At 42.9% G+C, this 15,661-nt stretch overlaps 1 protein-coding gene and 1 pseudogene across 1 annotated transcript in view; both read left to right on the forward strand.

The window, feature by feature from the left end:
- Synpr (synaptoporin) overlaps positions 1-15,661 on the forward strand; it is a 315,387-nt gene that overhangs the window by 43,231 nt on the left and 256,495 nt on the right. The window lies entirely within an intron of this gene.
- On the forward strand, positions 775-12,760 carry LOC127186888 (60S ribosomal protein L18a-like; annotated as a pseudogene).

Below are 15,661 nucleotides of genomic sequence, written 5' to 3' on the forward strand. Positions count from 1 at the left end.
TGGAAAGAACCTGGAGCTGTGATTGCCAGACATGGGGCTGCAGCTGCAGCCACCCAGAATTAGCCTGGCCAGATGGTGATGGCTGTTCTCCACGGACCTCAGGAAGAAATACAATAAAAACCACAAGTGAGCGGCACATGGTTTCCTACAAAACCTTCAGAAACCTTGCTTGATGCAGGCTTGGTAACTTCCATCATTGTCCCTCGTTCCACCTGTTGTGTGAACTTGGACTGATAAAGAATACTTTAAAACAATCAGATTTTTATTTTGTCGAGAACTTCCAGTGAGTATTCTTAATATCCTGGCATCTAAAACATTTCAGTTAGAGGTTGAAAAAAAATCTCTGCTACTCAAGGCTTAGTAAAGACTATTTATAGCATGGCTAAATCGACACTACAATTACAGCTTAATTCTTGGTAACAGGAGACAGGGGGCTAATTACATCTTCCAGCTAGCAGCGATGGCCATTTGGATGTGCCAGGCCATTTCCTGCACATACCAGGTACGGATTCTAAGCACCATTCCCTTGGGATGTGCAAGAAATATAACTTTACTAGAGCAATTTGAACCCATGGATCTAGTGGTCAAACACCATCATTACCAGTAGTTCTCAACCTGTGGGTTGTGACCCCTTTGGAAGTGGAATGACCTTTTCACAGGGACTACCTAAGACCATGAAAAAACACAGATATTTCTATTGTGATTCCTAACAGTAGCAAAATTGTAGTTGTGCCTTAACAATGAAATAGCTTTATGGTTGGGAGTCATTACAACATGAGGGACTATGTTAAAGGTCACAGCAATGGGGAGATTGAGAACCACTGGCCCCTTCTAATGAAGGAACGTTCTGATGAAGAAATGTGTGAGTCACGAGGGATAGCATGCACTCACATTCACCTTTCTGGTTTCTGTCTACTTTCCACCAGGAGAGACACGAAGCTCAGCCGGTCAGTTGGGTGCTATCCTGGTGACAGTAAGACTCCTGATTGTCTCCTATACTCAGGGAAAATTCATTTAGTCACAATATGATATACCTAAAAATGAAGGCTAGATAATCTTACAGTTTTGATTTGTCCCTATTAGAATCTGGCTTGTGTAACCAGGGAAGGTAAAGTTTTGCCTGATGGTCATCTTTAGGGGAATTGTCCACACAGCTGACATCTGGCACAGAACTCTGTCCAAACAACAGGACATCGGTAAGCCTTTCCATCTCTCCTTCTCAGCTAATTCCTGCTTACTGCCCAAGACTCAAGAATCATTAAGGGACACCCATCCTCATGACACCACAGGGCTGAGAGGCATGGGCTGTAAAGAGCGTTCACCTTATTTTTATGCTTCTGTGTGTTTGTTTATTATAGAAGAAGAAACTAAGACATTGTCATGATCATTCATTAACTCACTTCTGAGGAATCCCTGCCATGGGGCCAATGGTGACACCGTGTGTTGTGTCTGTGTGGATGAGAGTGAAGTGGGAAGATAAATGAAGAATAGTTGCTAACTCATGTTGTAGCATCATCAGTCTGTTTGTCTGCCTCTTTTAATGTCTACATTTTGGTAGTAGAAATGAATAGAAATGAGAAAACACAGGCTTAAAAGTTTGAGGAATGTACTAAGGTCCACTAAAGGCAATAACAGCACAAGTAGGAGACCGGATACATCTGTCTGACTACAGAGGGTAGCTCTCCATGCTGTAGGCAGAAGAGACTGAAGCTGGCTTGGAGTACCTAACTTAGAGTTTTGTTCTCATGCCTGGGACTATGTGCAAATCAAAATATCATATCAGGGCCCCACTATATTCTTATAGTACTGGCTCTTAGTGATGATAGTCAAGTTCTATCTAAAGTCAAATGCTCTACCACTGAGCTATACGCACATATCGCCAGGTTCTGTCTGTGTATGTGTCTCCATGACAAAAAAGGGTTATGCTGAAATTTCAATGAGTATCTCCATTCTGTATGGTCTTGTCTGGAATGATAGAGTGTAGATTCTGGACCTTCTCAGCATCCTGAAGTCCGGCTTCTTCTCTCTACCATCTGTAGTTTTCTGATTGTTAAATATAATCAAGAAAGGGAACCAAAGTTGTCGTTAGCTTTGAGATCCTCAGAAGCCAGTGAACCTTGCTTTACCAATCAGACTCAGTATCTTGTGATTTATGCTTCTGTCCTTTCTAATTGTGCTTGCAATGGGCTAGCTTTCAAAGATGGAATGAAGACATATCTTGGATTTCCATGGTTATCAATTTCACTTTCCCACCCTTAACTGCTATAAAGATAAAACCTTAGAAGATTACATTGCTGATGGAAAAAATAAAAATAAAAGAACCACTGACACTTTATTTTTGGATTTTCTAAGGAAGTGACAAGATACTATTATATATTACCAGCTATGTTAAAGTTGTAACTCACATACATTGAGAAGGAAAAATACATGCCAGCTGCAAAGAAAGTATAATGCAAAATAAGATGAATATGTTCACTCTACAGGAACTATGTCTGTGGTGTTTTGAATAAGAACTGTCCCTCATTACCTCACAAGGTGGTGGAGCTGTTTGAAGAGGCTGTGGGAAGGTTCTGCTTGGGTCTGGCCTTGAGAATTAAAAGCCTTGCCAGCCATCCCTTGCTTCCTACCTGTGCATAAGATGTGATCTCTCAGCTTCTGGCTCCCACCACCATGCCTACTTTTTGCCTCCTACTCCTCTTAACTGCAAGCCCAGATGAATTCTTTTCCCAAATAAGTTGTCATGGTGTTTTATCACAGCAACAAAAAAGTAACTGATATAATGTATCTACCAAAGTATCAGAATAATACCACTAATGGCAAGGGCATAGAATAGCTACAGCTTCCTTGATATAACTTTGGAGAACTCACTAATATGAGCACATATATAGGTTTATATGTGGTATATGTAGGCATTACATATATGATACATTGTGTTGGTTACTTTTCTAGTGCTGTGATGAGACACCATGACCAAGGCAACTTACAGAAGAGCAAGTTTGTTTGGGCTTACTGTTTCAGAGGGTTAGAGTCCATGACCTTCATTGGTGGAAGCTCAGAAAAAGGCAAGCAGGAATAGTGAGGAATCAGGAGCTTGGTCCACATATGCAAGGCAGTGGAAGCTAACTCCCTCTTTTGAAACCTGAAAGCCCTCCCTCAGTGACACACCTCTTCCAACAAAGCCACACCTCCTAATCCTTCCCAACTAGTCCTACCAACTGAGGAACAAGCATTCAAATATACAAGCCTATGGGAGCCATTCTCATTTTAAGCCACCACATACATGTAATATGTAATTATATAATATGTATAATGTATTATATCTGATCAATTCATTTCTAAATGTATAATTCCAAAATAACTATATTCAGAATTGGCCACTTATGAAATGCCATGTTATCATTATGTATTGCAATTTATAATATGGCACATTTATACAAAAGCGTACTTGCAGCAATAAGGATGAGTAAAATATATGGGAGGGTGTGAAAAGAGAAAAGGGAAGGGAGAACTGTTGTAATTAAAAATACAGTCTCAAAAATAAACAAAAAAGAAATGGGAAAAACCAGAGTTCACACAACAGAGATGAATTGTACACAATAGACACATTGAGGAAAGCAAACCAGATATGGAAGTGTATAGTATCTAATCCATTGGTTTAAAAAGGCAATTTTTAAAAACAGACGATGGTCTTAGGAGTTCCAGAGGTTGTGTTTGGTCAGGGGGAGAGGATGAAGAGTGGCTTCTCATGGTGCCCTTGTGTATGCTTTTCCTGAGGAAACTCCCTGATGCTGCGTGGATGGCACAGGACATGGAAGGAAGGCGATGTGTCTAAGGACTAGGGGATGTGCAGGTAGAAAAAGCAGCACACACCACGTCAGAGAATTAATCAGGCATAAAGAGTGTGGTGTTATCTAAATGGAGAACACCATATACTCTGAATCTAAAATAGATTTTTTGTGGCCTCACCACCACCAGGCTTTGTGTTACTTTTAAGAAATTCTACAATCCTCAAGTTTGTCACAGGACTAGTGTTAATCACTCAAGGTGCGAATACTTAGCCAGGTGAAGACAAAGGCAAAACCACAGGAAAAGAGCAATGTTCTCAATGTGAGAATTCACTTGCACTTTCCCTTTAAGTTCTGGAAGCTTGGCGTCTCTTCTCGCTCTTTGGAAGGCGCTATAACGTTTTTTATTCAGGCTGCATGTGCCACCATAGTTACGTGACCTGCCTAGCATGACAGGCCTGAGTCAGCCCATTTCATATCAAATGCAACTAACTGCTCTGTATTTAAAAGAAAGAACTCCGTGATGTACCCGCATGGCCCAAGAGTTTAATCACTGGGTTGGTGCTCCAGGCCTCAGCTCCTCTAACATGCCTGCTCTCCCTGTTATTGACTCACAGTCATGTGTTTCCAAAATGGACAAGGGGATGAAGATAAAAACAAAATTGCTGGTGACTAAGAATAGCAGCTAGGCATTCTGGGAAGAAGGCAGCGCTTGGGGGCGGTGAAGCTATAGAGGCCAGCACCGTGGTCATGCAAGATAAACATCTGTGTAGATGGCTGATGTGAGCTCCGGGGACTTCACAGCTCATGGCTGCAGCTCTGATTCCCTGGAGCTGAGTCCTGGTTCTGCCATGCTTCAATAAACTTGACACATTTGCTAGTGGCCTTTGTTTAAACATGAACATTATATATTGCTGAACAGCATTGGGAGCTCTGTGTGTGTGTGTGTGTGTGTGTGTGTGTGTGTGTGTGTGTGTTTTCTCCTGCCTTTTCTTTATTACAGTATCTACAAATACCCCTGTGCTCCAAAATATGCTATATGTTCAGTATTGGGGGGAAAGGCCAGTTTATAGCAGCTGTACCATGTATTTGTTATGGAGTGATGTAAGTGTGAACTCCATGTCAAATCCAACCGGAAGGTTATCCCAGCTGCCTGCTTGAAGGCAGGAACAGCCCTGAAGTCCAGGGCAATACAAAACAAATGCTTTATCAGTGTCAAGCATGCTGCCAGTGTGATGCAGTCTAGATGAGACCTGAAGCTGAGCATAGACACTGCAAATATTTCCCCCTTAGAGGAGCTTATGAATGTAACATTGATAGAACTCATGATTGTCACATGGTTCTCCCTGCTGTATGTAGTTTGTTTTATACATGTGTAATAAAATAAATGTATATGAAAAAGAAAAAAGAAAAGAGGAAAAACCTCCCTTCCCGAGCCAGGAATCTATTCTCTGTGGTTCTGGGAATATCCCTCCGTCTCTGTTTTGAAGGAGGAAGTTAAAACTCAGCGAGTTGTAGCCATTCAGCTACAAAACAATAGAATCTCCTTGAGCTTCTACAAACAAATCAAAAGGCATCTGCTAAGCTTCCTGTGTAATGGGCTGTGCACTGGAAGCATGGTGGTTTGGAAAGGCCATAGCTACTATGATTTCTTTTAATTTTTTCACATTGATTATTTGTATATTTAAAATGAAGGGGGCACACATAGAGTGAAAGGGGCCACAGCACACATCTGACGGTCAGACAAGAACATGCCTAGGCTGACTTTCCCTTACAATAATGCTCAGCCTTGGGACTGAACTCAAGTGGTCAGGCTTGGTGGCAAGCACCTTTAACCACTGAGCCATCTCTCCAGTCTATAAATGAGTGTTTTTATCCTGGTACTTACTTTTACTGATTCAATGATGCTCTTGCTCCAAGGGGTATGTAGTACTTTATTCTGAGCCAAACGTGTCAGAATGGGGCTTCAGGCCTCACGGTGATATGATTTATTGTGGAGTAGGTCACACGGTTAGTCTTAGGTGTAAAGGATCAGTTTTTGTACCAAATACATCAGTGGGGGCATGAGGCGTGCAGGTGGCAGCAGAGCAGAGAAAGCTCTGCTATGGGTTTCACGTGCCATCTTCTCACATTCCTAGCTTGAAGGTTGGTGGTAGCAAGTGGTCTACTGTGAAATATACTCCAAGCATTCACCCATTAGCCACAGGGGTGTGTGGTGAGGTATACAGGATGAGAGCGATGGTTCTTAGGGGACCAGACCAGCCAAGATCTCTCCACATCACACAGCATCAGGCAGTCGGCCTTCACCTTCCACACAGATGTGACGTCTTCACAGAACCCTGACTCATGATTCCTAGTGTGAAGACACGGTCGGCCACACTGCCATCTTAAGTGGATTCCTTTTAAAACATGCTTAACACAAAGGGAAAAGAAAAGATTTCAATATAGGAACAAGAACCTGAAAGGAAGCAGACCTCACAAAGTTGCATGCCTCCTTCTGAAGTTTCTCAGAAACTTTGTTCCCAGACATCCCTGGCTTGCTTTCGCTGCATCTCTTCCCACTTGGTATCTGCTTCCTGTTCGGCATTCAGACCCAGCCTTGTCTCCCCTTCCTACCTGTGCCTGCATGTCTGGTCCTTTGTATACTTGCTCGACTTCACCACCATCCTGAAGTAAGGAGTCACCTACTGTGTGGGTGAGGACCTTCTAAGCCAGCCCCAGCTCCTGAATAATGACACGAAGACTTATTATATTTATTATTAGCTTATGGCACTAAGCTGGGAAGATTTTGAGCTATTCTGACCCGGTAGTGCTGGCCTGGCCTATATTCCAGGCATGTGGCCCTTTACCTTGCCCTTCCTAGTCTTGTCCTGGCACCTGCTTCTTCATATGTGTCCAGCTGGTGACCTCTGCCTCCCTCTCTGGTCCCCACCTGGGACCCACCTCTCTCTCCTCCCTTAAGTCCTGCTTTTTAATCCTGTCTCAGCTTATTGGTCATCAGATTTTTTATTAAAACCAATCAGAAGGTGATGGGAATAATGTTTACAAAACATCGAGATGGGAGATGCTTCATAAAAACGACAATACCAAAGTCCACCCGGTAGTCAGATCAGCACAGAAATTGACCTTTGAATAATACAAGGATAATCTTTATACAGTGCACAAAACCATCACTCCAACAACCTACTAGGATGCCTCACACTGGGATGTCAGCTCCATTAGGGCTAGAACTTATTTGGCCCTTCTTCTGGGGTACCACAGCCTCCTGTTCTGGACTGCTCAGAGTGTGCACTCAATATAGACTGTGTCTTAACTTCAGGAACTATGAAGATAAGACTGAGATGCATTGATCGTGCAGGACACCCTAGGCTGTTTAGCATGCTGGCTTTATAAATGACAGCCTGGAGGTCCAGACAGGTTATAGTAACTTTTACCGAGTCAGTAATCTGTCAAACATCGCATCAACGGTCTGCATGAGTTTGTGTGGCTCTGTAATGTCCCAAGTTGCTTTACAAGGTCCCTTTGGGCCTGTCCAGTCCTTTAAGGTAGCTCTCTGCTCCACATGATAGGATGCTATCAACATTTTCATTCTCTACTCATCGATGCCCTGTCACCCACCATTACCCCCATTGCAAGGAAACAAACTGTCTCCAGATAGCTGTGCACTGGGTGATAGGCTTGATCTGGACCAAGAGTGCTTGCCTTAGAGCATTAACCACATCCTCCAACCAACATCTTCAAACTCAGTTTAAAAAACAACAACAACAACAAAAACAAAAACAGGTTTTCCTCTGACCCTATCTAGTGTTCATTTTAGCTTTCTCTGCTGGATTCGAACTGGGATAACTTTCAAGTTATAAGAATTGTCGCTGGCAGCCTACAGACTGGGAAAAAATCTTCACCAACCCTACATCTGACAAAGGTCTAATATCCAAAATATATAAAGAACTCAAGAAATTAAACACCACCAAACCGAATAACCCAATTGAGAAATGGGGCTTGGAACTAAACAGAGAATTCTCAACAGAGGAATATCAAATGGCTGAGAAACACTTAAAGAAATGCTCAACCTCCTTTGTCATCAGGGAAATGCAAATCAAAACAACTCTGAGATTCCATCTTACACCCATCAGAATGGCTAAGATCAAAAACTCAAGTGACACCACATGCTGGCGAGGATGTGGGGAGAGAGGAACACTCTTTCATTGCTGGTGGGAATGCAAACTAGTACAGCCACTTTGGAAATCTATCTGGTGCTATCTCAGAAAAATGGGAATAGGGCTTCCTCAAGACCCAGCTATTCCACTCCTTGAAATATACCCAGAAGATGCTCCAGCACACAACAAGAAACTTTTGCTCAACCATGTTCATAGCAGCCTTATTCATAATAGCCAGAACATGGAAACAGCCTAAGTGTCCCTCAGTAGAAGAGTGGATAAAGAAACTGTGGTACATATACACTATGGAATACTACTCAGCTATTAAAAACAAGGAATTCCCGAAATTTGTGGATAAATGGATTGAACTAGAAATGATCATAATGAGTGAGTTAACCCAGAAGCAGAAAGAATCAAATGGTATATACTCACTTATATCTGCATACTAGCCCAAGGGGCATGTCCCACGAAAGCCTTCACTTACCAGGAAACTGGGACAGAGGGGAAGGCATCCTATTGGGACTCTCAATGAGAGATGCATGGGAGAATAGCAAAATAAAAGGATACAGAGGGTCCTAGAAACCTACAAGTAGAGCAATATGATAGGCAGATTTGGGCCCAGGGGTCCCGCTCAAACTAAGGCACCAGCCAAGGACAATACAGGAGGTAAACTTTAAACCCCTTCCCAGATCTAGCCAATGGTCAGAATATTCTCCACAGTTGAGTGGAGAGTGTGATACGACTTTCTCACGTACTCTGGTGCCTCACATTTGACCATGTCCCCTGGAGGGGGAGACCTGGTGGCACTCAGAGGAAGGACAGCAAGTAGCCATGAAGAGACTTGATACCCTATGAGAATATATAGGGGGAGGTGATCCCCCTCAGGAACAGTCATAGGGGAGGGGAATAATGGGAAAATGGGGGGGGGAATGGGAGGATACAAGGGATGGGATAAACACTGAGATGTAGCAAGAATAAATTAATAAAAAAAATCATCATCAGTTGAAGGTTCAGTTGGAGCAAAGTAAATAAACAATATCATTTCTCAAATTCCAAAAAAAAAAAAAAAAAAAGAATTGTCGCTGGATCCCTTTGTCTCTGAGTAGAATATCTCAAGAACTTGATAAGCAGGATGTTCTTTGTGCCCACCTGCCTGGTGGCATCTCAAATGATTCATTCAACTATGCATCTGAAAGGCTAAAGGAAAAGAATCAATGTATATTGTTTGTTTGTTTGTTTGTTCGTTTTAAAGAGAGTCTTCATGTGTATACCAAAATGGCATGGAACTCACTGAGTATGGTAGTACATGCTATTTCAAAGTTGGGAAAATCCTCCTGGGCTCAGCCTCCCAAGTGCTGAGATTGTAGCTTTGAAGCACCAAACACACACGGCACAAGCTTCAAGGCATGAACACAAAAGTAAAGGCTCAGGCATAACATGGGTAACATTCATGTGCTTATCCTTAATAGTAGCCAGCTCTCTTAGGACAGCTCCAGGATCTGATTCTGGCAGGGTCTGGTGGTGTGTACCTGGAATCCCAGCACTCAGGGGGCAGAGGCAGAAAGACCATGAGTTGGAGATGAGCCTGGGTTACAAAGCAAGACCCCGTCTCAATTGCATGAGAATAGGAAGCAAGGGGGGTGGCGGTGAAGAGATGGCTCAGTGGTTAAGAGCACTGGCTGCTCTTCCAGAGGCCCCGGGTTCAAAGCCTAGCACCCACACCCAGCTCACAACTGTCTGCAACTCCAGATCCAGGGCGTCTCTCAGTCTTACATAGACATATATGCAGGCAAAACACCAATGTACATGACAATAAATAAATTTTTTTTTACAAAATAGGAAGCAGAGTTTATGTCTATTCCCCTTGTTCCATTCATGTGAATTTGTTAAAAGATTAAATATTTTATGAAGATATTTTCTAAACCACGTTAAAAATGAGATGGCCTGTAGTAATAGAGAAATTAGTGACACCTGGTGGTGAACCATTTACTGCTTCAAAACAAGGCTGTTATTAGTTTAGAATAATCTGTGCTGTTTGGTCAAGTATTATAAAGTATTTTTGGCTCACAGCTGTTTTACTGAATAGAGCAGGAGCGCAGAATTGCAAATAGTTTAACTGTGGAGTTCAGAAACAGGAGCACATATTTTTCTAGGGCATAAGAGCCGCTTGCTGGCACGAACTTGGAACAGAAACAATTTCATGTTTATAAGACTTCCATCAACAGGGGCCTAGCATAGAACTTAAAACCAGAAAGGCAACTTTTGGTGACCTTTGAAACCAGCACGGCTAGAAGCAGAGCTGCCAAGTGGTGTGTGTGGCTTGGTCCTGGAAACCTGACTTGGGCAACTCAGGAATGAAGAAATAACATACAGAAAGAGATCCAGTGGGCAGTGCTCACTCTAATGGAGGTACTGTCTATGCAAACCAGAAACACAGTGCATTTATTTGGGTACAGTGTGAGGAGGAAAGTTAGCTAGTCTTCATAGGAGGGCTCTTCGGGCTGTAGTCTCAGGTAGCTATAATCAGGGAGAAGGAAGCTGCAACTGCTAGTTGTTCCCGCCACCCCCCCCCCACACACACTGTCAATACTCACACAGATGGAAGGTTTTGCCATTCCCTTGGCTCTAAGGCTTTGTGGTCCTTGCCGTGGTCATAGCCATGTCAGCAATATGTATACTCAAGACTTCATCCAATGTCCACAACACAACCCACAGTCAGGACCTCATCCATGCACTACAGGATGCAGCTCAGAGGTGGTTGCTATAAGGGATAGCTCTGTAAGGTGGCAGGTGACTATGACTTGCCTACTATGACACGGTGTTCCACTAAAAGATCATATGCACATAATAGCCATTGACATACCTGCCTTTGATTTGCCTTCTGCTGTTCAGCCTTGAATTTCTAGGTAACTAATACAGTGAGAGGGGTATGTGGGGAGGAAGAAAGGGGGAGGAGAAGAAAAGTGAGGGAAAAAAGAGGGAGGGAGAAAGAGAGATAGTGAGGAAGGAAGGAAAGGTTTGAGGGAGGGAGGGAGGGGGAGGAGAGAGGAAAAGAGGACTATGTGAGTACTTCAGGCCCTCAAACAAGTCAAACAAGGGGAAAAGCCCTTCACATTCAAAAATAAATTGATATTTCCTGACCTAGTCTTTTGCTGACAAACATTTTCTTTGATATTTCTTTTAAAATTATCTCCACTAGCATCTGACTGGGACAGGGGGCCTGCTTCTGGAAATTATAATTCCTGAATGGGAGATGGCCTGACAGGTAGGCTCTACTATCCGGCCTCTTGGATGCAAAGGCAGCTGGGCGCATTGTATGTAGCCCTGGACTCTGAGGCACCAAGTTCTGGGGAGAGACGGTCTCTGCAAGTGTAGTATCCAGTGCTGTGGATTTTGCAGAGGAGAAATGAGGGGAGGAGAGCAGAGGCCACTATACCCAAAAGTCCAGGTGCTTTTCCTTCCACTGAGCTTAGTTTATCCCACAGCATAGGAATGGGCGGGCACTTGAGAATCTGTTTATCTCTCAGAAGGATGCTTTTGGCTAAGTAGCCCTGACCAAAATATTCTAACAAACACAACTCCCTCATCCCACTTGACCTACTCCTGTTCCAGGGTCTCTGTTCCCTCTCAGTTTTGTCTGACTCCTAGTCTTTCTGATCAGTTTGTGTGTTCTTTCCTTCTCTTCCCTTTCTCCCTGCCTTACATTTTTCTCTATGTAGCCTGGCTGATCTTGCACTTCCAAGCCTCCAGTCTCAGCCTCCCATGCGTTGCAAGGGCAGGTGGCCACCACCACGCCCAGCTTCTTAGTCTTCTTTGAAGGCCATTCTTCTGATATGATCCACTTGTTATCATATTTAGAAATACTAGAAGAATACCCTAAATGTCTTATCATTAGAATTTACTAAAATATATGGAAAGACAACAAAGCATGACATAGAAAATTGCTTGGGAAAATATTTGTAACACTGATTCATGAAAAAGTCAGATTATAAAAGAATGTATATATACATATATATATATATATACATATACATACATACATATATATATATATATATTTTTTTTTTTTTCTCAGAGACCATAACTAGTGGTCTCTGCTTTGGTGTGAAACCCAAAGTTACTTTAGTTAGTACTGGGAATAGGGGAGATAATTCACAGTACAATCTCAAATACACAACACATACACACAAAGACAAATTACATTGTTAATTGTAAATTCATGATTGTATAATCTGAAATTTCCATCTGTAAAAGTGAGTTTCACCTTCTGTGAGTGGCAGCGAAGCAAGACTGACCACCATGAAGGCACACTTCGGGAGTACAAGGTAGTAGAGTGCTGCTTGCCTACCCCGAAATGCCATACGCCACCACTGTACAAATGTGCATCTTTGCACACAACCATGCGGTGGCCAAGTCCTGCTTCTGGTACTTTGTGTTGCAGCTGAAGAAGATGACTAAGTCATCCAGGGAGATAGTGTACTGCGGGCAGGTGTTTGAGAAGTCACCATTTCGTGTAAAGAACTTCGGCATCTGGCTGTGCTACAATTCCCACAGCGGCATACACAACATATAACAAGAGTACTGGGACCTAACCACTGCTGCGCCTTCACACAGTGCTACGGCAACATGGATTCCCAGTACCATCCCCTTGCACACTCCATCCAGATCATGGAGATGGAAGAGGCTGCAGCTGGCTAGTGCAGCTGGCCAGCTGTCAAGCAGTTCCATGACTCCAAGATCAAGTTCCCATTGCCCCACTGGGTGTGGCAGCTCCAGAACAAGCCACTCAATACCACCAAGAGGCCCAACACCTTCTAGGCCTAGAGATGCGCTGAATAGAACCATAGAGAGGGAAAAAAAAAAAAAAAGAGCTTCAAGTAGTCCTATGAGAAAGGACATTCTCTGTGTTGATGGTACAGGACCACATGGATATCCAAGTGCAGAAACATAAACCCAGACAATGTCCACTTAGAACGGAAGTAGAGCAGAAAACATCCAACCTCTGCAAGTCAACAGAGAGAAAATCGAGTTGACCAGAGTTCTAATAATAAGCTTTAGAAACAATTGCAAATGCACATTCTATGAAAGCAAAAACTTAAAAGTTGTACTCCAATTAGAGCAAGATGTTTCTGTTCCATGATAGCCAGGGTTTAAGAAATATATATCAAGCTATGGAGTGGAATACAGTGTCTGCGTAACATATATCCAATTAAATGCTTGAATCCAAGAAACATAATGATTAAAATTCAGCAATAGGAATATGACCTCATTAAAACCTGCTCAAGCACCTGTCCAGAAGACACACAGGTGGAGAATGAGCATATCCAAGCTGTGCTACAGCGCAGGTCCTAAAAGAACTGAAATTAAAGCAGGATAAGAAATGTATCCTTCTTACAGGGGCTACATTGGAAAATGCTAAAGTATTGGGCCAGGGTAACGTGAAACTGGGAGGAGCTGGTCTAAAGCAGGAGTGGGATCAAATTATGTCTAACCCCCAAAATCCCATCTTGATACCAGTGGGAGTGAGGACCACTCCTTCCCCTGCCTCAGGCCTGCACACTGGTCCTGTACCTCTCACACTGGCCCACACCAGAGGAAGTCATGTGATCAGAAAGGTTAAATATCCTCTCTTTTTAGAAGGTCATGTCAGTAAGCACCTGGCATTCCTCTTCATGCAAATAAAGCATTCCCAAGAGATTGGCCCTGGCCAACGATGTACACTCATCCCAGAAGCCTTTACCCACTTTCCAAAGATTTAAGTAACTTCCACTGCCAATTAAATTAGATGCTCGATGAAGCCTGATTCCTAAAAGTCTGTTCTCCTCGTGCTCAACCACTACCTGAGGTCTCCATCACCCTTGGCCTTTCCTACCTTGCTTTCCCTCTCAGGCCACTGCTCTGATTACAAGCAATCACACCATTAATGGAGCAGAGTAGGAATGGCACAGAAGATGCCAAGTGCCGGTGACCATGCAGGACATGGGAACTCTCATTCACTGACTCTGATTCCCTACATCAGAAAAGATAGTCTGATAGTTTTATCCCAAGCTGAGCACAGTCTTTTGGGAATCACATACTAAGCCTTTCCCCAAATTCATTGTGTAGTACTGTAATGGATGCATGGCAATTTAACCAAGTCTGTGCAAGTGTATGTGTAATGCAGAGTGTGGACTATAAGGTAAATTAAGGGCTATGGCTGATACTATGGTTTCTTTATTCATAGCACCAAGCCATAATGTCTTTCTTCTTTTGTGAAAGCAGAAGTCATAAAATGAAGTCTTTGGAGCATAGGGATACTCCAGATGTGATGGTGGTGATTTAGTTACTGTTCTCTTGCTGTGACAAAACACCTTGACTAAGGCAACCTATAAGAGTAAGTGTTTAATTGAGCTTTGAGTTCCCAAGGGTTAGAGTCCATGATGGCAGAATGGGGACATGGCAGCAGAAACATCTGAGAGCTCACATTTGAACTGCGAGCAGGAAGCACAGAACACACTAGGGATGGCATGAATCTTTTGAAAGCTCAAAGCCTGTCCCAGTAATATACTTTCTCCAGCAAGACCATACCACCTAATTCTCCCTAAACTCCCACCAATGAGGGCCCAAGTATTCAAGTACCCAAGAATTATGGGGACACCTTCTTCAAACCAACAGGGGTGAATATGGTAGAACATCATTTGATAATTTAAAGCAGGAAAATGTCATTTATTCTTAGATTTTTACCTGTGGAAGGTATTTGCGGCTGTTTATGCTAGATAGATGGTAGCAGAGGTGGTATCAGAAAAGGAGTCTATGATACATAGCCTTCTCTGTATAGGAATGATGGGTTGGAACTCAGGGGCTGATATGGATGCAGAGAAATAATGAGAGTTGGGATACAGATGGAGGAACTACTCTATTTGAGATGTGGCTGTATTGTAATCTGTTATTCCATATTGTGTAAAACCAGACTGCCTTTTAGTAGCAGGACCTACAAACACCACCACCTGACTGGGGCCACTCATATGGCATAGACTGATAAATCACTTACTCCTGGAAGTGGAAAAGTCCTGCCTCATAAATTTATCAGAGTGAATTGGGCCTGTAGGAGCTCATGGGTAGATTAAAATTGTATCAGGGAAATGTCGCGAGCACTGAGTACTTCGTACTCAGGATCCCGAATGAACTCAATCTGAGACTGATCAGTGGTTCTGCAGTTGCTAAGTTTATTAACATAAACGGGTTCAAGAATATCAGTCACCACTACACAAAAACAACACCAAATCAGTCCAAAAACACAAATGGCCAAAATCATATAATGATACCATTCCATACTATTCTATCTTATACTCAAACATTCATAACTATCTTAATTCTAATAGGAGTAGCATCTAACATTCTTAATCAGGGTTATACGACCTGATGGAGAGTCGTGTCAGCGACGACAGGTCCAGAGCTGCGATTTCTGGTTACAGCAGTAGGGTCCTAGGAGCTTGAGCCGTCATTCGTGTTTGGGTATTTGGGCAGAGACTCGGTCTGTTCGGTAGATCTCGTTCCGGGCAGTCGGGATTTATGCGGCCATGGTGGAAGCGAGATACTGAATGGCTTTCGACCGCGGTTTATATACTTTTCACTGAGTTTGTTTACTCTTTATCACATCACACACTCAGGTCTGCTTATCTATTACTATACGCCACTCATGTTTACTAGCTCAGCTGGCTACAGCTGTCCTTATCACTT

This window comes from Acomys russatus, chromosome 3, assembly GCF_903995435.1.
Source record: "Acomys russatus chromosome 3, mAcoRus1.1, whole genome shotgun sequence".
Lineage (NCBI taxonomy): Eukaryota > Metazoa > Chordata > Mammalia > Rodentia > Muridae > Acomys > Acomys russatus.